The sequence below is a fragment of the Hyla sarda genome, chromosome 5 (assembly GCF_029499605.1).
Source record: "Hyla sarda isolate aHylSar1 chromosome 5, aHylSar1.hap1, whole genome shotgun sequence".
NCBI lineage: Eukaryota > Metazoa > Chordata > Amphibia > Anura > Hylidae > Hyla > Hyla sarda.
In genome coordinates, this window is record NC_079193.1 from 328,620,743 (window position 1) to 328,644,088 (window position 23,346).

Sequence of the window (23,346 nt, forward strand, 5' to 3'; positions counted from 1 at the left end):
AGGAGGTATATAGTATTGCTACAGGGGTGCATATGTGGCAGTCAGACCCCCGGACGAAGGTCAGCAGACCGAAACACGTGTAAGGGTGGCGGCATCCTGGGACTTCTAGTACTCCTCATATACCACTGCGGTATGTATATGTTGCACATTGATGTCACATGATTAATGCTTAGGCTTATCTTGTTTGCATTTGCTCTTTAGATTTAATTGCCAGCATTGCACATATCCAATGTATTCTCATTTTTGCTGTAGCAGTTGTATATATACACTTAAGGGGAGATGTATCAAAACCTCTGCAGAGGAAAATTTGCCCAGTTGCCCATAGCAACCAATCAGATCCCTTCTTTCATTCTTTCATTTTGCAGAGGTCTTGTTAGAAATGAAAGGAGCCATCTGATTGGTTGCTATGGGAAACTGGGCAAATTTTCCTTTGCACAGGTTTTGATAAATCTCCCCCTTAATGAGGTTTAGCAGTATTTGCATATCCATTGTTCATTGTCCCAGGCATGCCGGCTGTCTGTGCCGTATTCCTCCTTTTTTAACAAATTGCACTATGTTTTTAATATCATGAAATAAAGTTTATATTTTATATTTTCACATAATTTTTGAGTAGCTCCTTTTTTTCTTTGGGTACATAATTGTTTGGAGTCTACAAAAAGGCTTATCCGCACACTTGCTTAGGGGTTGATCGGTACATATATAGATATATATATATATATATATATATATATATATATATATATATTATTACCTTCTATATTAATACCCAATTTCGGGCAATACTTAAAATTTTTAAGACCTATTGATCTTTTTTACCCCACGCAGTAGTGCTTTTTTCATGTTTTTTTGTTGCATGGCTCCTCTGCTAAAGAAGATCAGAACAGATCAGAGCAGATCAGGATCAGTGGACATGGTTTTCATATGTCTGGGAGACAACAATAGATACCATTGGATGCTGAGACTTATAGTTCCACCTGTAGAATGTGCATAGTAGTATTGCTATAGGGACTCAGATGTTACTGTCTCTGACACCCTATAGGTTAGGCATCAAGCCATCCCTGCTAATGAAGATGAACATGTTGTTTTCATACAGCTAAAAGGCTACAATAGATAGCATAGGATGCTGGGACTTATGGTCCTACCTCTAGGATGTGCATGGTAAAAATCTTGCAATTACATGAAAACATTGTAGTTTGGGCATCCAAGTCTCTATGCTACAGAAGAGCAGAGTACTAAAGGACAGGAGATGTGGGTTCCATACTTGTAAGAGACAATGGATAACATAGATTTCTGAGACTTGTAGCCCCACCACTAGGGGGTGCAAATGCATTAATCACATGCAAGCTCTATATGGACCCAAGCACATCTGCTACAGAAGAGTGGAGTATTAAAGGGACAGTAACATAATTTCATATGTCTAGGTACCATGGGATGCTGAGATTTATATTTCCACCTGTAGAATGTGCATAGTAGCATTGCTACAGTGCTGATGGTGGAATCACATACAAGCCCCATAGACACCCGGGCCCCTGATCCATAAGAGCAGAGTATTAAAGAGACAATGGATATGATTTTAATATTTTTTAGGAGACAATAGATACCATTGGATGCTGAGACTAAGGCGAGGTTCACACTGCAGAATCTCCGGTTCACACTGCAGAATCAGTCGGCGCTAGGACCGCGCGGACAATGCAATCTCCAATAGACTGCAATCTGTTCCGCGAGTATTTCCACCTGAAGAATGCGCAACGCCATTGTTCAGGCGGAAATTTCCAAGTAAATTTTCCGTTCGCAAATTCTGGTTTACAAATTCTGAAGTGTGAATTTGTGAACGGAAACCCATTCACTATACAGTACATTTTAGTAAGCGGAATTTCTGCCTGCAATTTCAAAGTGGAATTGCGGGCGAAAATTCCGTAGTGTGAACCTAACCTTATAGTTTCACCTATAGAATGTGCATTGCTACAGGAATGCAGATTTTAGAATCTCACACAAGCCCCTCAGCCACAGATAATAGGAAGGGTTAAAGGGACTGGACCCTTAATAACAACTACACAATAAGCCAGAACTGTGTACAGAGCTACTTTACCCTACAAATCTATAATGTATACAGACCGCGTACCATGGTGTGAAGTCACCGAATTATTACTGGAGGCAGTGTTTTGCAAACAGTGTGCCTCCAGCTGTTGCAAAACTACAACTCCCAGCATTCCCAGCCAGTCCGCTGAATTGAGGGATAAGGGGTCTTCAATACGTGAATAATGACATACTTATGATCAGTATGAAGATATTAGATACTAGAAATGTCATATGCCCTATTTGATTTGTCATTGTTCTTCGTAGATGTAAAAACCTGAATTTTCTCATGTAACAGAGATTGAACAAGAGGTTAAAAATATTACCCTCAATGATATATTTCAGCATATAGCTAGCATTATGATAGAAGTTGTATCATAAGGGGGTGACTTTGCCCTCTGGGCCACATAGTACTTTGCTGCTTAATATACTGGAAAATAAAGTAATTTAAGAAATATTCAGCAGAGCATGTTATGGTTCAATTAGCTTATATTGAAAACAATTTCGCACATAAAGACCTGCATGCAGCATACAGGGATTGTCGCAATTTGCATTATAACCAATTCCTATATATGTGAGTGACATTATGTATAGTATAAAATAAAAATAAAATACATAGAGAAACCAACGTATAAGCAAGTCTTAGGCTATGTTCATGTGGCGGAATTTTCTGCTTAAATTCCGTACAGAAACGCAAACTGAATTTTTTTTTGCAGTTTTGCGAAATTTAGACAACATTTCTGTGCACCCAAAACACAGAATTCTATTGAAATTCAAAGCCCCGTTGACTTCAATGGGATTCGGAATTCCGCAAAATTAAAGACAGGTCTTATAACTATGCAATTGAATTGTTATATTGGCTATTTGAATGGGACAGGTGAATCCCACTGAACACATTGGATGAGTTTTATCATTGCCTTCCTAATATTTTTTTGGGCTGTAATTTGGCACAAATGTTTGAGCAGATAGTTTTTGTGCCAAAATGTTGCCCAATTCAAAAACAGAAATCTTTGGCAATGAGATGCAATGCTTTATTCTTGACTAGGCAGTGGACGAGATTTATTAAATTTGTCTTTTTTTAAAAGGCGCAAAAATAATATGCAAACGTAAAAAAAAAAGGCAAATTCATATCACTTCTGCCATACCTTAGAAAAGTGACATTCTACAGCAAGTCCTGAAGTGATTTTTCATTTGTGCAAAATTTATCAAAGTCTGTGCAGCGTTTTGATAAATAAATATTAATTTAAAAATCGCTGTGGAGTGGCTGAACACAGACACATATTGATAAATCTCCCTCATTTACTAATGCTATTCCGGGTAGATTTTGGAGGGCTGTTTGTGGCTCATGTGTCGTGCACAGAATTTCGGACAAAATATAAAAAAAAACTACTAAATCTCAATTTTACTTAGAAAACCCAGAAAGGGGGTGTGGCCATCAGGGAAAAGGGTGTGTCTCCCAAAAAAACTACATTTTCTTAAAAACAAAAAACAAAAAAAACACTTCAAATTTACTAATGTTCCCAAATAAAATGTGGCAGATTTAAGCTTAGGAAAACAAGACAGCTCAGAGGAGCAGTTGTAAAAAACAAAAAGCAGAACAGAGAAAATCCCCGTGTGAACATAGCCTTACGTTGACACACAGGACAATGACAAGACACAACAACAGAGACTTTTTAGAACAATTCTAAAAATGTATCCAGCACATACTTTCCATCATATGCTTGTGTAAATAGATGATAGATAGACAAATAGATAGATAGATAGATATGTGTGCATATACAGTAGTCCCTCAAGTTACAATATTAATCGGTTCCAGGACAACCATTGTATGTTGAATCCATTGTATGTTGAGACCATAACTCTATGGAAACCTGGTAATTGGTTCTGAAGACCCCAAAATGTCATCCAAAAATAGTAAAAAGTGAGGATTAAAGAAAAATAAGTAGATAACTAATATAGATAAAGCAAATCCTTACATATAAAAGTAATAAAGATCTGCTGGGAGCTGTAATCACTGTCTATTTCAGTGGTTTCCAACCAGGGTGCCTCCAGCTGTTTCAAAACTACAACTCCCAGCATGCCCGGACAGCCTTCGGCTGTCCGGGCATGCTGGGAGTTGTAGTTTTGCAACAGCTGGAGGCACCCTCGTTGGGAAACACTGGTCTATGTAGCGGACAGGAGCTTCTTCAGGGTCCTGTACAGTACATGCAATGTCCTAAGAAAGTAACATGGAGCCGCCCTCACCTGGTGTCCAAAGGAGCAGCTAACCATGGCATGGGTTAAAAGTAGTACAGAACATGTAATACCTCCCTGTACTGTAGAGGGTGCTATCAGACACCAGTCAGTGCATACACTTCAGTAATACAAGGGTTTTTATCAGTGAATTCCCATTCTGATTGGTTGGTTCTTTCGGCCATTGACACGTTTCGCAGATTCCATAGCATTGTATGTTGAATCTGGTTTCAAGTTACAATGGTCCAGAAAAGACCATTGTATGTTGAAACTATTGTATGTTGAGGCCATTGTAAGTTGAGGGATCACTGTATATACACGTCTGTTCAGAAGATAATTTTCATGAAATGTCAGGCCCCTGTACTCAACTCTCTGACATTTTATTTCTATTAAAATTATAGTACTTAACTAACCAATACCACAATTATAGAGGTAGTCATGGTGATAGAGGTGACCAAAGCTTATTAATGCTCATGGGCCATAGGCAGTGGTAGGTAGGCTAAAACTGCCTTCAGAGAATGTATTTTTATTGAACATCAGTATATACTCCTCTATGGATCTGATGGACACATCATTTACTAGTCTGACTATTCACTCAACTCAGCAGCACTTGGGAGAGTATAAGTGAAGAAAAGAGTGTGTCCAGCAACAAAGCATATGTTAAAATGTTCATTCTGTATTAATCCATGTTACAACGACATGCTCCTGGAGACTCAAGAATAACATCGATCTGTTTCAAGTCGTGCTCCCTGCCTCCTACTCATAAGATCATGAGTAAAACCTGACTTCGACCAAAGGAATTAGATTCAGGGTTGAGCGACAACTCACTGAGTAATAAGGTTTTATGTTGCCCATAGAAGTCTATGCAGAGTGAAGAGGGAGGAGGATGGAGCTGCAGAGTAAGACATAGACAAAAAGATACAGATCCACAGCTGAAAACTTAAGCATTGGATCCTAATCTAGTGCTAGATTCACAATTTACACAGCATAGTGCGGCTCTATAACATCCTCCATACTGCTGCTGCTTCTCAGGGTGTGCTATGGAGATACGGGGGAGACGGATCCCCTCTTCAGAGTAGAGGAGACATCATACAGTAGAGGATAGGCTTCACCCACTAGCTCAGGGACAACTGATATTTAGAGATAAAGCCTGCAGAGAGGAAAACTGTAATATATATAGCAGATCAGGAATAGTAAAGAAGAGTTCACTTATATTAGTTGGGGAGAATCTTTTTCAACATGCTAATTATTATGAGAAATGTACAACAGGCACCTTAAAGGGATTGTCCCACCTTTAACACGCATTACCTCCACAGGTTAGGTAAAGGACATGATCACAAGTAGTCTGACTGCTAGGACCCACTGCAATCTTAAGAATGGGATCCCAAAGCATTACCTACATTGGGACAGAATGATCAGATCACATGTAAAGGTGCCATTATAGCTTATACTTAAGTTGGCCTCCCCACTCTCCTCCGATAAGTCAGTGGATAGAAGGATTGGGCATGCTGGAATTTTGCCACCAAATCCTTTTCTGCTGGGGTGAGATAAACCACCTCAAGAGCTTACCCTTCCCCTCCCTATAGAAAAGACATGAACGGTAAGCTGTGCTAAATGTTTATGTATATGGGAAGGTCAGTCAATAGTTATTTAAAATATATGGCCACCTTAAGAGAAGGTATAGCTGTATACATCACTCCTTATTGTAAACAGTGTGCTGGAAACCACATATGTGTGGTGGCTCAGTACAGAAGTGGCCCTTCAGTGCCCTTTCAGGTGGACTCAGTCCCAGTCCCCTGGCTCGTCAAACTAATGGTTCATATAAAGGGTTAACGTGTTGTATTTAAGTGAATATGTCTTTAAGTCCAGGTGTTAAGTCATGTAAGCAGGGAAGACGTCAGTGATCAGGTGACTTGTGGGTGACCTATGGGAGTCCTCCAAATTGCTCCCTTATATAGCAGGGAAGAGCTAGCCTAGAGAGATGAGTCTGAGGAGCAGTACAGTCAAGACCCGAGAGTGTCTGGTGTCCAGAGGGAGACCAAGGCCTAACCACACAGAAACGCTTCCATCAGCCGTGTACCCCTTCAGGTGAAAGTCAAAACCTGGTAAGCAACCACAGGGGAGAAGTCTAGTCAGTCATAGTCAAATCTATCAAGCCTGCTAAAGTCAGCATGGGATTGCATGAATTAAGTCCAAGTCCCAGCGAGCCCGCAAGTCTCCAAAGTCACTGGTCATCTCCTTGGGCCTAACTGAGCTGTAAAGATGTTTAACATCTGTCTGCCTCAGTAAAGCTACTGTTGTTCCGTAACCCTGCATCAGAGTGATAATTTTCCCTGCGCCTGGCCCAGGAACCAGCGGCCATACCTCGGGTGATGTAAAGGTTAACCACGCCCTGGCGTCACAAACACAAGGGGTAATACCATCTGCCCCTAAGGTAATAACATCTGCCCTTTCATCGCACCCTCACCACATATGCAAGCCTATTATACAAGAAAAAATATTGCAAAATGTGAACTAGAGAGGGAATACTTATGCACTTCATTCGGGTGGTAGGAATGTGCTGGGGGGAGTTTCTGCTTCTTAGATATCAAAGGAAATCTTACATCCTATGATCAGTCTGTCTGTGAAGAAGCATGAAGGGTATATTGCACATCGCCTGGCAGAGCAGAGCTCAGTGATATCTGTAACAAGTTGCTGTTTAGTATGGAAGCCGTGTGACTGTAGACTTTACCTTTTACTTTCTCCACCTCATCCTGTGTGACAATACAAAGCCCGATAACACTACATATACACTGAAGTAACAGAATAATCCCTACAAATGTTTACATTTTTGTAACAAAATAACTACTGAGTAAAGGCGACCATACATTTTGGATAGCTGTAGGCCAAACATCTCTCATGAGAAAAACAGATTGGACATGTTGAAATCTATCATGCCCTATTTTTATTTCTTCCAACATCTACTGTCAGTGTACCTGTCATTTGCAATCACGTTTTATGTAATACATAGGTTAAAAAATTGTGCATTTTTTGAGGAAGAAAAAGGCTGTCTTGTCCCTGCAGCTATTGTCTTTGAGTCTCTGTACGGAGACAAAATACAGGAAGTGTGGGTCAAGTAGGACAAGCAGGGCTCTGTGCACTGAGGGCAAGCCGGGTTATGTACACAGAGGACATGCAGGGCTCTGTACACTGAGGACAAGCATAGTTCTGTACACTGAGGACAAGCAGGGCTCAGTACACTGAGGACAAGCAGGTCTCTTTACACTGAGGACAAGCAGGTCTCTGTACACTGAGGACAAGCAGGGCTCTGTACACTGAGGACAAGCAGGGCTCTGTACATTGAGGACAAGCAGGGCTCTGTACACTGAGGACAAGCAGGGCTCAGTACACTGAGGACAAGCAGGGCTCTGTGCACTGAGGGCAAGCTGGGTTCTGTATACAGAGGACATGCAGGGCTATGTACACTGAGGACAAGCATATTTCTGTACACTGAGGACAAGCAGGGCTCTGTACACTGAGGACAAGCAGGGCTCAGTACACTGAGGACAAGCAGGGATCTGTGCACTGAGGACAAGCAGGGCTCTGTGCACTGAGGAAAAGCAGGGCTCTGTGCACTGAGGACAAGCAGGGCTCTGTACACTGAGGACAAGCAGGGCTCTGTACACTGAGGACAAGCAGGGCTCTGTTCACTGAGGACAAGCAGGGCTCTGTACACTGAGGACAAGCAGGGCTCTGTACACTGAGGACAAGTAGGGCTCTGTACACTGAGGACAAGCAGGGTTCTCTGCAGTGAGGACAAGCAGGGCTCTGTGCAGTGAGGACAAGCAGGACTGTGTACACTGAGGATACTCAGGGCTCTGTGCACTGAGGACAAGCAGAACTGTGTACACTGAGGACAAGCAGGTCTCTGTACACCAAGGACAGGCAGGGCTCTGTACACCGAGGACAAGCAGGGCTCTGTACACTGAGGACAAGCAGGGCTCTGTACACTGAGGACAAGCAGGGCTCTGTACACCGAGGACAAGCAGGGTTCTGTACATTTAGGACAAGCAGGGCTCAGTACACTGAGGACAAGCAGGTCTCTTTACACTGAGGACAAGCAGGGCTCTGTACACTGAAGACAAGCAGGGTTCTGTACACTGAGGACAAGCAGGGCTCTGTACACTGAGGACAAGCAGGGCTCTGTGCACTGAGGACAAGCAGGGCTCTGTGCACTGAGGACAAGCAGGGCTCTGTACACTGAGGACAAGCAGGGCTCTGTGCACTGAGGACAAGCAGGGCTCTGTGCACTGATGACAAGCAGGGCTCTGTACACTGAGGACAAGCAGGGCTCTGTACATTGAGGACAAGCAGGGCTCTGTACACTGAGGACAAGCAGGGCTCTGTATACTGAGGACAAGCAGGGCTCTGTACACTGAGGACAAGCAGGGCTCAGTACACTGAGGACAAGCAGGGATCTGTGCACTGAGGACAAGCAGGGCTCTGTGCACTGAGGACAAGCAGGGCTCTGTACACTGAGGACAAGCAGGGCTCTGTACACTGAGGACAAGCAGGGCTCTGTTCATTGAGGACAAGCAGGGCTCTGTACACTGAGGACAAGCAGGGCTCTGTACACTGAGGACAAGTAGGGCTCTTTACACTGAGGACAAGCAGGGTTCTCTGCAGTGAGGACAAGCAGGGCTCTGTGCAGTGAGGACAAGCAGGACGGTGTACACTGAGGATACGTAGGGCTCTGTGCACTGAGGACAAGCAGAACTGTGTACACTGAGGACAAGCAGGTCTCTGTACACCAAGGACAAGCAGGGCTCTGTACACTGAGGACAAGCAGGGCTCTGTACACTGAGGACAAGCAGGGCTCTGTACACCGAGGACAAGCAGGGTTCTGTACATTTAGGACAAGCAGGGCTCTGTGCACTGAGGACAAGCATGGCTCTGTCCACTGAGGACAAGCAGGGCTCTGTCCACTGAGGACAAGCAGGGCTCTGTACACTGAGGACAAGCAGGGCTCTGTAAACTGAGGACAAGCATGGCTTTGTAAACTGAGGACAAGCAGGGCTCTGTGCACTGAGGACAAGCAGGGCTCTGTACACTGAGGACAAGCAGGGCTCTGTACACTGAGGACAAGCAGGGCTCTTTACACTGAGGACAAGCAGGGCTCTTTACACTGAGGACAAGCAGGGCTCTGTACACTAAGCACAAGCAGGGCTCTGTGCAGTGAGCACAAGCAGGGTTCTGTGCACTGAGGACAAGCAGGGCTCTGTGCACTGAGGACAAGCAGGGCTCTGTGCACTGAGGACAAGCAGGGCTCTGTGTACTGAGGACAAGCAGGGCTCTGTACACTGAGGACAAGCAGGGCTCTGTACACTGAGGACAAGCAGGGCTCTCTGCAGCAGGATGATTGACAAGCCAGGAGCCTGCACAGAGCCCTGCTTGTCCCACGCACACTTCCTGTAATTTGTCTCCGCACAGAGACACACACGCAATAGCTGCATTGACAAGACAGCATTTTTGTTACCCAAAAATACACAATTTATTTGAAACACAATTTATTGTTACCAATGTAATGATTCCACAGGCGACAGAATTTTTCATGAAATTCTGTCACAAATACAGAACAAAAATGTGTTACATGTGGATTTTGTTACTGATTCACAGTGAATCTTACCCCTGTACACAGAAGGTGGTGAAATCAATCCCAAATTCACAACATAATGAGCGACTACAGCTGCAAATCTGCAGGTAAATTGTGCTCCGATTCCAACCCATGTGGATTTACTCAAACGTAGAATAAAAATGCCCCTAGGCCAAAGCAGGGTGGAAGCCTCTACATCAAAAATAAATATATATATATATATATGCTTTTTTTTAACTCACTGAAGTGTGCTGCACCTCCCCCTCCCCTACACTGCCGCCTTAGGCACAGGCCAATGGGAGCCTAATGGAAAATACAGCCATGGCTATAGGAGGTGCACTGGTTGAGTTTTTGGTAGGTGGCATTCCCCTAAAATCATGAAATGCAACCTTGTGTGTTGAAAATCATGTGTTATTACTCACTTCAAAGAACTGAACCATTATTGCAGTCCCTAACCCAGAACTGTCCAAACCTTTCATGTTGGCGACACCCTATTTAGAGGTGCATAGTTTGCTGTCACATCCATTGCCAAACAGCCAATTGCATGGTTCACATTGCGTACCACATTATTCCCCCCTCTTATCACTCTCTGTGCCATTTTAAGCCCCCCTTTACCACCCCCTGAGGCACATCATTCCCCCCCCCCCCTTTCCCCCCCGCTGTGCCATTGAAATTATTACCATGCTCAGATGCAGGCTCGACATCTCGGCAGGTCTTCCAAGTGGTGTCCTCTGCGTGGCACTGACGAGGTGCAATGTCAGAGGTGTCACTCATCAGTCCTGGCAGCCACCGCTGCTCACTGATTTAAAGTTGCAGCGGCCCGTACTGGTGATCTCGAACAGGCAGCCAGCACTGCAACCACTTTAAATTAGTAAGTGGCTGCTGCTGCAGGACCAGACGGCCCCCATGACACACCTGGGGTCTGCTGCCAGTGTGTGGCGGCATCCAGCTTGGAAAGCCCTGCCCTAACCCAAAGAACAATATCATTTTACCCATTATTACAAAAATAACGTGGTATTGTCCATGGAAAAACATACTGATATTTTCAGTTTCTTTCACTTGAAAATTACAATAGAAATGATGCTGTGAGCATAGGTAACCCCACTGCTCTTATCTGTATACAGGGTTTTACAAGGGTAAATTGTCTGTCCCATCCCTCTCCTACATTTATGTTGTGCATGTTCTTCGGCAGCTGTATGATATTTTTTTTTACCAGGGTTTGCTGTAATAATTTGATCCTCTACTGGGTACTAAAGATGTAAATTAGAATAATCCATTTTGAAGCACTAATCCTATTATTGTAAGCAGTTTCTGCCAAACATTAGTCCCAGCTTTAGTCAACATGTATAATTTTAAGAGCAGATTTATTACCATAAGTAATCACAAACAATGTAAGCTCCATCTTCACGCAGAATAGTAATGAACACAATAAACACTGTATCACATGGTCTGATGTAATAGTAAATGGCGTCACTAGATGGAGACCAGTAGTCTTCCCAGTAGTGTAAACCAGAATATTCTCTAAGCTTGGGCTTTGTACTAGGATTCTGAGGGCACAACCTAAATCTACAGTATCTCACATAATAATAATAATTTTATTTATATAGCGCCTACAGATTCCGCAGCGCTTACAATTATGGGGTACAAACAAAGACAAGTATCAGACATAATATTACACAATAACTATTCAAACAAGAGGTGTGGGGATATGTTGGGGATATATTGAGGATATGTTGAGGCCAATTAGAGACTGTTATAGGCCTGTCTGAAGAGATGTGTTTTCAGGACACGTTTGAAACTATGGATGTTGTTGTTGAGGGAAAGCATTTCAGAGAACCGGTGCAGCACGAGTGAAGTCTTGGAGACGGGAGTGAGAAGTTCGGATTATAGAAGATGTTAGTGTGAGATCATTAGCAGATCGGAGAGAACGTGTAGGATGGTAGACAGAGATGAGAGAAGAGATGTAGGGAGGTGCAGCATTGTGGAGAGCTTTGTGTGTGAGACTGAGGATTTTGTACTGTATTCTGGACTGAATTGGTAACCAGTGTAGTGACTGGCACAGGGAGGAGGCGTCGGTGTAGCGGCTGGAGAGGAAGATGAGTCTGGCTGCGGCATTAAGGATGGACTGGAGAGGAGAGAGTTTGGAGAAAGGAAGGCCTATTAGTAAAGAGTTACAGTAGTCGAGGCGGGAGTGAAGCAAAGCAATAATGAGAGTTTTAGCAGTTTCAGTAGTGAGAAACGGGCAGATTCTGGAAATGTTTTTGAGATGCAGGTGACAAGAATGTGAAAGGGACTGAATATGGGGAGTGAAAGTGATTCCATTGAAGAACAGGTCTGGGTGTGGTATCCCGGTACAGAACATGGTTTTGTAAAGTCCTAAAGTCCCCTCAGTTAGAGTCCCTCAAGTCCACAGGGCTCTCCTGCAGGGTCCCCATAAGTCATTATATGGTATTGTCTTGTATATTAATTATGTACATTAATTATTTGTATTGTACAATGAATGTAAGTAATATATAAAGGTTGATAGGACGTTGACACTGTATAGGACCTTCCTAAGGTCATGTGATCTGTCATGTGATGTGATCACATGATATGCCCAGAGATCCAGAGGCACAGGTAACCACAGGCAACAAGCTACCAATGGGCTTTAGTCCAGCCCCCTGATATATATAAAGGGCTGTAGTCTCCACACTCTCTCTTTTACTTCCTGGACCCTAACCCCTTAACGACGAAGGACGTATATTTACGTCCTCCGCCAGCTCCCGCGATTTGCCGCGGGGTCACCCGTCATATCGGGTCGGTCCCGGCGGTCATCAACAGCCGGGACCAGCGGCTAATACAGGACATCACCGATCGTGGTGGTGCCCTGTATTAACCCTTCAGACGCGGCGATCAAAGCTGACCGCCGCATCTGAAGCGAAAGTGAAAGTATCCCGCCTGCTATGTTGGGCTGTTCGGGATCGCCACGGTGAAATCGTGGCATCCCAAACAGCTTACAGGACACCGGGAGGGCCCTTACCTGCCTCCTCGGTGTGCGATTGGCGAATGACTGCTCCGTGCCTGAGATCCAGGCAGGGGCAGTCAAGCGCCAATAACACACGCCAGTGATCTGTGTAAAAGATCAGTGTGTGTGCAGTGTTATAGGTCCCTATGGGAGCTATAACACTGCAAAAAAAAAGTGAAAAAAAGTGTTAATAAAGATTATTTAACCCCTTCCCTAATAAAAGTTTGAATCACCCCCCTTTTCCCATGAAAAAAAATAACTGTGTAAATAAAAATAAACATATGTGGTATTAACCCCTTAAGGACGCAGGACGTAAATGTACGTCCTGGTACGGTGGTACTTAACGCACCAGGACGTACATTTACATCCTGTGCATAACCGTGCATAAGCGATGCCCGTGTCATGCGCGGCTGATCCCGGCTGCTGATCGCAGCCAGGGACCCGCCAGCAATGGCCGACGCCCGCCATTAACCCCTCAGGTGCCGGGATCAATACAGATCCCGGCATCTGCGGCAGTGCGCGATTTAAATGAACGATCGGATCGCCCGCAGCGCTGCTGCGGGGATCCGATCCTTAAGAACGCCGCACGGAGGTCCCCTAACCTTCCTTCTACCGGCTCCCGGCGTCTTCTGCTCTGGTCTGAGATTGAGCAGACCAGAGCAGAAGATGACCGATAACACTGATCTGTTCTATGTCCTATACATAGAGCAGATCAGTATTAGCAATCATGGTATTGCTATGAATAGTCCTCTATGGGGACTATTCAAGTGTAAAAAAAATTAAAAAAAATGTAAAAGTAAAAAAAAAGTGAAAAATCCCCTCCCCCAATAAAAAAGTAAAATGTCAGTTTTTTCCTATTTTACCCCCAAAAAGCGTAAAAAATTAATTTTATAGACATATTTGGTATCGCCGCGTGCGTAAATGTCCGAACTATTAAAATAAAATGTTAATGATCCCATACGGTGAACGGCGTGAACATAAAAAAAAAGTCCAAAATTGCTACTTTTTTAATACATTTTATAACAAAGTAAAGGGATTATAAACGTACTAATTTGGTTAAAAAGTTTGTGATTTTTTTTTAAGCACAACAATAATAGAAAAGTATGTAATAATGGGTATCATTTTAATCGTATTGACCCTCAGAATAAAGAACACATGTCATTTTTACCATAAATTGTACGGCGTGAAAACGAAACCTTCCAAAAGTAGCAAAATTGCTTTTTTCTTTTTAATTTCCCCACAAAAATAGTGTTTTTTGGTTGCGCCATACATTTTATGATATAATGAGTTATAACATTACAAAGGACAACTGGTCGCGCAAAAAACAAGCCCCCATACTAGTCTGTGGATGAAAATATAAAAGAGTTATGATTTTTAGAAGGCGAGGAAGAAAAAATGAAAAAGTAAAAATTTAATTGTCTGAGTCCTTAAGGCCAAAATGGGCTGAGTCCTTAAGGGGTTAAAAAAGGAAAAAGTGATCAAAAAGTCTGATCAAAACAAAATGGTACCGATAAAAACTTCAAATCACGGCGCAAAAAATGAGCCCTCATACCATCCTGTACGTGGAAAAATAAGAGGACATTTTTAAACGTATAAATTTTCCTGCATGTAGTTATGATTTTTTCCAGAAGTACAACAAAATTAAAACTATATAAGTAGGGTACCATTTTAATCGTATGGACCTACAGAATAATGATAAGGTGTCATTTTGACCGAAATATGCACTGCATAGAAACGGAAGCCCCCAAAATTTACAAAATGGCGTTTTTTCTTCGATTTTGTCGCACAATTATTATTTTTTTCCATTTCGCCGTGGATTTTTGGGTAAAATGACTAATGTCAATGCAAAATAGAATTGGTGACGCAAAAAATAAGCCATAATATGGATATTTTGGTGGAAAATTGAAAGGGTTATGATTTTTAAAAGGTAAGGAGGAAAAAACGAAAATGCAAAAACTGAAAAAGCCTGCGTCCTTAAGGGGAATGGGCTTTAGTCCAGCCCCCTGATATATAAAGGGCTGTAGTCTCCACACTCTCTCTCTTACTTCCTGGACCTTAAAGCAAGCACAAGTCCTGTACAAGTCAAGTCCAGCATAGCTAGGCCAAAGCCTAAAAACCTGCAGCTACATCAAATCTGTGAGTACAAGTCAAGTCTCTACTGTGCCTACTAAAGTCATAACAGTAGTAAAGTGGCCTGCATCATCATTATTACCACTACAAGTCCAAGCCTGAGAGGTTCTCTGTGTCCCGGTCACCTCTGTGGAAGTTTGCTATTTGTAAAGACTGTTTTCTGCCTTCTTCATTAAAGTTCCAGTTGCATCAAAACCCTGTTTTGGACTCTCATTTAATATATGCCATTTTGGGTTGGTTGTCGGCAGTACCCTACACCATACAACCACATCCTGGCATCACGAACACTAGGGGTTAACAACATCTTGCCCCAGGGGTTAATACCATCTGGCCCTTCTACCTACACCCCGTGGTCCCGCCATACACCGTGGTCACCACATGGGCAATGCACACTATCACTATCAAATGTATGCGGGATAAACGTGATTGTACGATACTGATTCAGTCTTCACCTAGAGTAACAAAAAACAGATAAAAGAACAAAGAAATCTTCTTCTGTAACACTGATTTAGATGCCAGCACATCTGAGGATCAGAGGACATTCAGAGATGTAGGAGCCGCCTCTAGATATACGTCTACAAAGGAAGCCCCTATAGGAGAAAGGTTTGGAGGGGCAGAAAAAGGAGACAGAAGATATCCTTGGAAGAATGTCACCTGGAGGCAGTGAAATCCAGCGGAAATGTGATCAATCTAACGGAGATGGACTTACCATCACACCTACTGTCCAAAAGACTTCATTTTGGACTTACTGAGGATTTTGACCCCACTGAATCGGAGATCGCTCTCTTTAGAGCGATTAGAAAAAATATTCTTAAAAAAAAAATCCTAATAATAAACACAATACCAGAGAATGTCATATCCCTGCAGTTATAGGACTCCTTGGCTTCTCAGTAGTAGATGGATTTAATAGGACTGATCTTCACAGCATTAGATTATCTTAGAATGTTAAGACATGTATAAAAGGGTAATATATCCAACAAAGTTGCAGTAAGATTGTTGCCAACTAATCCCAGAGCACCACGTTAGCACCACCTGCCAAAGGTACACAAGTCGCAGACCCGACCCCCAGGCCAACCTATTGTGGCCAGTATAGGGTTTATGACTGAACCATTGTCTAAGTATGCTGACTGGTGCCTCTGCCCAAGTAGAAGAAAAACTGAAATGGAACTGCATGCAATGGCCCTGCAAATGTTATTATCTTAGTAAAAAGAAATGGCAGCTCTTTGTGCATGTAAGGGAGCATTTGAACTTTATTCATGCAGGATAGGACTGTGTTTTTATTTTATTTCCCCTATGAGAGGATACCACAGAGCTGACTGCAGTCAACTACATTCACCGGGATGGAAACGGTGTCCATGTTAGATCGAGGTGTGGATAGGATAGACATAAACTTTTACTACAGAGAGAGGCACATAGAATCCTGAGAACCAATGCTACAGGTCCCGCAGGCTTGGACGATCGTAATGATCTAATTATGTACATTTCTAGGCTGAACACAGGCAATTGCATATATTACTATGTTGTTGATGTAAGTATCCATAGCAACTATTGTGTAATTTATCCAACCTGCTTCGGGGACATAGTTACAGCCAGACGAAGTACTATTCAGTACAGAACAGTCCCATCAGAACTGATATACACCTGTAAGCCTGCGCTTCCTGCTCTGCCGAATGTCCAGAATAAGTCATACGTCTGTATAAAAGCAAAAAAGGGTGAGTTCAGTGGGGTAACAATAAATTTAGGGGCCCCTTGCGAGACCTACTGAGGAGGCCCTTAAACTCCTCCCCCACAAGGTATGCCACACCCATGCCAATCTACTCCACCTACACTAAATTGCTCCACCCATACTAATATGCACCACCCTTTTCTATGGACGTATGAAGAGCATTTGTAAGTAATACTTACATTTGTTTGTTTTAAATCACTGTAGTGTGCAAAATATAGCGTAGATAAAATAATACAATTATCTGTCTTACAATCTAAGTAAATAAACAAGTGAGGACTGCCACACACTGCACCCTCTGAATATAATACGGCCACCCACTGCACCTTCTGAATATAATACGGCCACACACTGCACCTTCTGAATATAATACGGCCACACACTGCACCCTCTGAATATAATACGGCCACACACTGCACCTTCTGAATATAATACGGCCACACACTGCACCTTCTGAATATAATACGGCCACACACTGCACCCTCTGAATATAATACGGCCACACACTGCACCTTCTGAATATAATACGGCCACACACTGCACCCTCTGAATATAATACGGCCACACACTGCACCCTCTGAATATAATACGGCCACACACTGCACCCTCTGAATATAATACGGCCACACACTGCACCCTCTGAATATAATACGGCCACACACTGCACCCTCTGAATATAATACGACCACACACTGCACCCTCTGAATATAATATGGCCACACACTGCACCCTCTGAATATAATACGGCCACACACTGCACCTTCTGAATATAATACGGCCACACACTGCACCTTCTGAATATAATATGGCCACACACAGCACCCTCTGAATATAATACGGCCACACACTGCACCTTCTGAATATAATACGGCCACACACTGCACCCTCTGAATTTAATACGGCCACACACTGCACCCTTTGAACATAATACGGCCACACACTGCACCTTCTGAATATAATACGGCCACACACTGCACCCTCTGAACATAATACGGCCACACACTGCACCTTCTGAATATAATACGGCCACACACTGCACCCTCTGAATATAGTACGGCCACACACTGCACTTTCTGAATATAATACGGCCACACACTGCACCCTCTGAATATAATACGGCCACACACTGCACCCTCTGAATATAATACGGCCACACACTGCACCTCTGAATATAATACGGCCACACACTGCACCCTCATAATATAATACGGCCACACACTGCACCCTCTGAATATAATACAGCCACACACTGCACCCTCTGAATATAATACGGCCACAAACTGCACCTTCTGAATATAATACAGCCACACACTGCACCTTCTGAATATAATACGGCCACACACTGACCCTCTGAATATAATACGGCCACACACTGCACCCTCTGAATATAATACGGCCACACACTGCACCCTCTGAATATGATACGGCCACACACTGCACCCTCTGAATATAATACTGCCAAACATTGCACCCTCTAAATATATTAATGCCAGACACTGCACCCTCTAAATATAATACTGCCAGACACTCCTCCCTCTAAATATAATACTGCCAGACACTCCTCCCTCTAAATATAATATTAGGACACATATAATACACTGTGCACTTTAAATATATTACTACCACCCACTGCTAACTCTGTATATAAAACTAATGTACACTGGCACTCTATCTTCCTTATACGGAAAAATTAGAAAGTTATAGGTCGTCAAAATAGTGTTGCTTGCGAATATGCGCAATTCGAATTTTAATCGCGAATATCGCATATTCGCGAATTCGCAAATATTGCGAATATAGCACTATACATTCGCAATTACCAACATTCACATTTTTTTCACAGTACACATCACAATGATCACCGATCATCCCTCTCTGCTCTTCGCATATGCACATATTCGCGAATATTGAGCCCTCCCTTCTTTAATGGTATAGGGAACTAATGGGCTAGTCTAGTGCATTAACTCTGTGATTTTTTTGCCCAGTAAAACCAATAGGCCCATTGTGGTCTATGGGGATCTCACAGTATGTAAAACTGTAAGATAAGCAGGAGGGTCTCGGCAGTACAGTGGATGGGAGACCATGTGGGGGTTCGAGTCCCGGGGTGGGATGGAGTGTTACAGTGTTGTGGTTTAACTTTTTTACTCTTGATTGACAAATGTAGGTCAATTGGTAATTAAGAAAGCCTTTGAACCGTGGGAACAAGGTCAATTGGCAATTAACTGAGTGTTTGAACCGTGGGAACTAGGTTAATGGGGTACCAAATATGGGTATTGGGGTTAATTGAAACTGGGTGTAATGTGTAAGGCTGGGTATTCATCAAAACCTGTCCAGAGGAAAAGTTTCTGAGTTGCCCATAGCAACCAATCAGATTGCTTCTTTCATTTTTCAGAGGCCTTTTCAAAAATGAAAGAAGCAATCTGATTAGTTGCTATGGGCAACTCAGAAACTTTTCCTCTGGACAGGTTTTGATAAATCTCCCCCATAGGGGGAGGTTTATCAAACCCTGTGCAAAGGAAAAGTTGTCCAGTTGCCCATAGCAACCAATCAGATCGCTTCTTTGATTTTGCAGACGCCTTGTGAAAAATGAAAGAAGCAATCTGATTGGTTGCTATGGGCAACTCAGCAGCTTTTCCAGGAAAATCTGCTGAGTTGCCCATAGCAACCAATCAGATTGCTTCTTTCATTAAGCAGAGGCCTTGTGAAAAATTAAAAAAGCGATCTGATTGGTTGCTATGGGCAACTCAGAAACCTTTCCTCTGGACAAGTTTTGATAAATCTCCCCCATAGGGGGAGGTTTATCAAAACCTGTGCAAAGGAAAAGTTTTCCAGTTGCCCATAGCAACCAATCAGATCGCTTCTTTCATTTTGCAGACGCCTTGTGAAAAATGATAGAAGCAATCTGATTGGTTGATATAGGCAACTCAGCAGCTTTTCCAGGAAAGTTTAACCACAACACTGTGTCCCACCTGGGACTCGAACCACCACACGGTCTCCCATACACTGTACTGCCGAGACCCTCCTGTTTATCATACAGTTTTACATACCGTGCAATCCCCATAGACCACATATGCGCATAAAAAAGCGAATATAATGAATATGAGAATTTCGTGAATATATGATGAATATTTGTCCATATATTCGCGAAATTTTGTGAATTCGAATATGGCCTATGCCGCTTATCACTAATCAAAATAGAGGGATTTTAAACATACTAATTTGGTTAAAAAGTTTGAGATTTTTTTAAAGCGGTACAATAGAAAAGTATGTAATCATGGGTATCATTTTAATCATATTGATCCACAGAATAAAGAAAGCATGTCATTTTTACAATAAATTGTACAGCGTGAAAATTAAACCTTCCAAACATTTTTGGGTTGCGCTATCCATTTTATGGTAAAATGAGTGATGTCATTACAAAGGACAACTGGTCATGCAGAAAACAAGCCCTCACATAGGTCTGTAGATGAAAATATAAGTGTTTTTAGAAGGCGAAAGGGAAAATACGAAGATGATAAAATAAAATTGGCTGTGTCCTTAAAGGGGTAGTCCAGTGGTGAAAAACTTGTCCCCTATTCTAAGGATAGGGGATAAGTTTGAGATCGCGGGGGGTCCGACCGCTGGGGCCCCCTGCGATCTCTCTGTACGGGGCCCCGGCTCTCGGCCCAAATAGCGGGTGTCGACCCCCGCACGAAGCGGCGGCCGACACGCCCCCTCAATACATCTCTATGGCAGAGCTGGAGATTGCCGAAGGCAGCGCTTCGGCTCTGCCATAGAGTTGTATTGAGGGGGCGTGTCGGCCGCCGCCTCGTGCGGAGGTCGACACGCCCCCTTCCCGCGGGCTGTCAGGGCTCCGTACAGGAGATCGCAGGGGGCCTCAGCGGTCGGACCCCCCGCGATCTGCAACTTATACCCTATCCTTAAGATAGGGGATAAGTTGCTCACCACTGAGTCACCACTGGACTACTCCTTTAAAGAGGTACTTCGGTGAAAAACATCTTATCCCCAGTCATCCGTGTACAGAGTGAACTCCACTATGTACCGGATGACTGGTGACTACCGCCACCACGCCCCCTCCATTCATGTCTATGGGAGGAGGCGTGACTGGAGGGGGCTTGGTGTGACGTCACAAACACGGAACCTCCTTGCTTCTGTGTTCTCAGAAGCAACCAGCCCGGAGATCATGGGGATACCAGCAGCGGGACCCCCATGATCTAACATCTTATCCCCTATCCTTTGGATAGGGGATAAGATGTTTTTCACTGGTGTACCCCTTAAAAGGGGGGTGATTAAAACTTTTACTCAGGAAGGGGCTTATTCACATTTATTAACTTTTTAAAATATATTTTATTCACAATTTTGTAGCCCCAATAGGAGATCATTTCATGTGATCTTTTGATAGCAAACACTGAACAATACTGCCATAACACAGTAGTGATCAGTGTTATTGGCGGCGCTCTGCTACTTCAGTTCCTGTGGCGCAGCTTCCACAAATAAAACTACAAATCCCAGCATGTTGCACTATATAGTAGTATTGGTTATGGCACAACTTGCTGGGAGTTGTAGTTTTGAGTTTGCTGCAGGGCCATACCTAAGCTCTTAAAGGGCCCCAGATAGACGCCAACAGGGGGGTTGCTGTTGTTGTCAGCCTGCTGGTGGTGGCGGCTGGTGTTGCCCTTGAGGCTAGGATTCAACTTGGTTCTTTTCCAGCGTTTTTATCACTGAAAAAAACACCAGAAAAAAAAACGCCAGTGCAATTTCAAGCATCTGAATTTTTTTTCTGGCGTTTTTTCAATTGCATTTTTGGCCCCTTTGGCTTTTTTTTTCAAAATGTGTTGGGTACCAAAGAAAAAGAAAAAAAAAGGGGGGGGATACAATAGGGATGGGAAAAAATTTATTGAAGGAAATTTTTATTTTTTATAATGAACTTTTAATAAATTTTTTAATAAATTGTGTATGTGTGTTTCACTTTTTTTTTCTAATTAAATTATTTTTTTTTAGGTAGTATTACTACTCCCAGCATGGAACAGGCTGTTCCATGATGAGAGTAGTTGTACCTGTACTAATAGACATATCACCCCAGGTGTCAATCCTGACACCCGATGCGACCGTCCATAATATAGCTAATACATAGAGATGCGGAGCGGCACTATACAGCGCTCACATTTCTGCTTTGTACTCCGGCCAGTGATGTGAATAGAACATCACTCATTCATATTTTCCACCAAGATTGGTGATTGGCCGGATGGTTGCAGCCAATCACAGCTCTCAGAGGGAAATATGAATAATGTTCTATTCACATCACTGGCTGGTCGGAGTACAGAGCAGACATGTGAGCGCTGTATAGATCCTCTCCGCATCTCTGCAATAGATAGGATGATCGCATCGAGTGTCAGGAGTGCCACTTGCTGTGATCTGTCCTTAACTGCAGGTACTACTACTCCCAACATGGAGCACACTCTGTTCCATGCTGGGAGCTGTAGTACCTGCAGTTAAGGAAAGATCACAGCGGATGTCAGGAGTGATCCTTCTGTATAATGTATAGATGCGGCCGCTCTTCTTTGGTCCCCTGCACTGACGTATATATACACATATTCCTATTTCCCACAGAGAGTTGTGATTGGCTGGAACCATCTGGCCAATCACAGCTCTCTGCGGGAAATATGAATAGGTGTACATGTACGTCAGTGCAGGGGACCATAGCAGAGTGGCCGCATCTATACCATATATACTCGAGTATAAGCCGACCTGAATATAAGCCGAGGCCCCTAATTTTACCCCAAAAACCCAGGAAAAGTTATTGACTCGACTATAAGCCTAGGGTGGGAAATACATCATCCCCCATGTAATCATCCAGACCCCTTTCATATTCCCCCCTTCATCATCACCGCCTGTCAATCCCTTCATCAGTGGTCTTCAACCTGCGGACCTCCAGATGTTGCAAAACTACAACTCCCAGCATGCCCGGACAGCCATCAGCTATTATAAGTTAGGGTGAGCTGGTTAGGGCCATCTATGCTGCAGGGACCATCCGGTTGGGAGGATTAGTCGTTGCGTGCTGTCCATTTTTACTGGGGGGGCCCTCTTCTCTGTGCTTCAGGCCCGGCCCCGGACTAGTGACGTTGCATTGACTATTGACATTGCCGATGGCTGTCTGGGCATGTTGGGAGTTGTAGTTTTGCAACATCTGGATGTCCGCAGGTTGAAGACCACTGATGAAGGAATTGACATGCGGAGAGTTCACTCGAGTTTAAGCCGAGGGGGGCGTTTTCAGCACGAAAAATCGTGCTGAAAAACTCGGCTTATACTCGAGTATATACGGTACATTATACAGGAGGATCGCAACGGACCCGGGGCGATCTGTCAATTAGTACAGGTACTACTAGTCCCATGATAGAACAGTGTGTTCCATGCTGGAAGTAGTAGTACCACCTAAAAAATAAAGGGAAAAAAGGGAAAAACACACACACACACTACATTTTTATTATTGTCGGCTATATTTTTTGTGCCCTGCCCACCCACATAAATTGATAAAACATTTTTTATAAAAAA

General features: G+C 43.4%; 1 long non-coding RNA gene across 1 annotated transcript in view; it reads left to right on the plus strand.

Annotated features, from left to right (window-relative positions):
* Positions 1-23,346, plus strand: part of LOC130272736 (uncharacterized) — a 30,098-nt gene continuing 6,752 nt past the window's right edge. The window contains exon 1 of the long non-coding RNA XR_008843710.1: positions 1-130. This is a non-coding gene — a long non-coding RNA (uncharacterized LOC130272736). The remainder of the gene's footprint in view (positions 131-23,346) is intronic.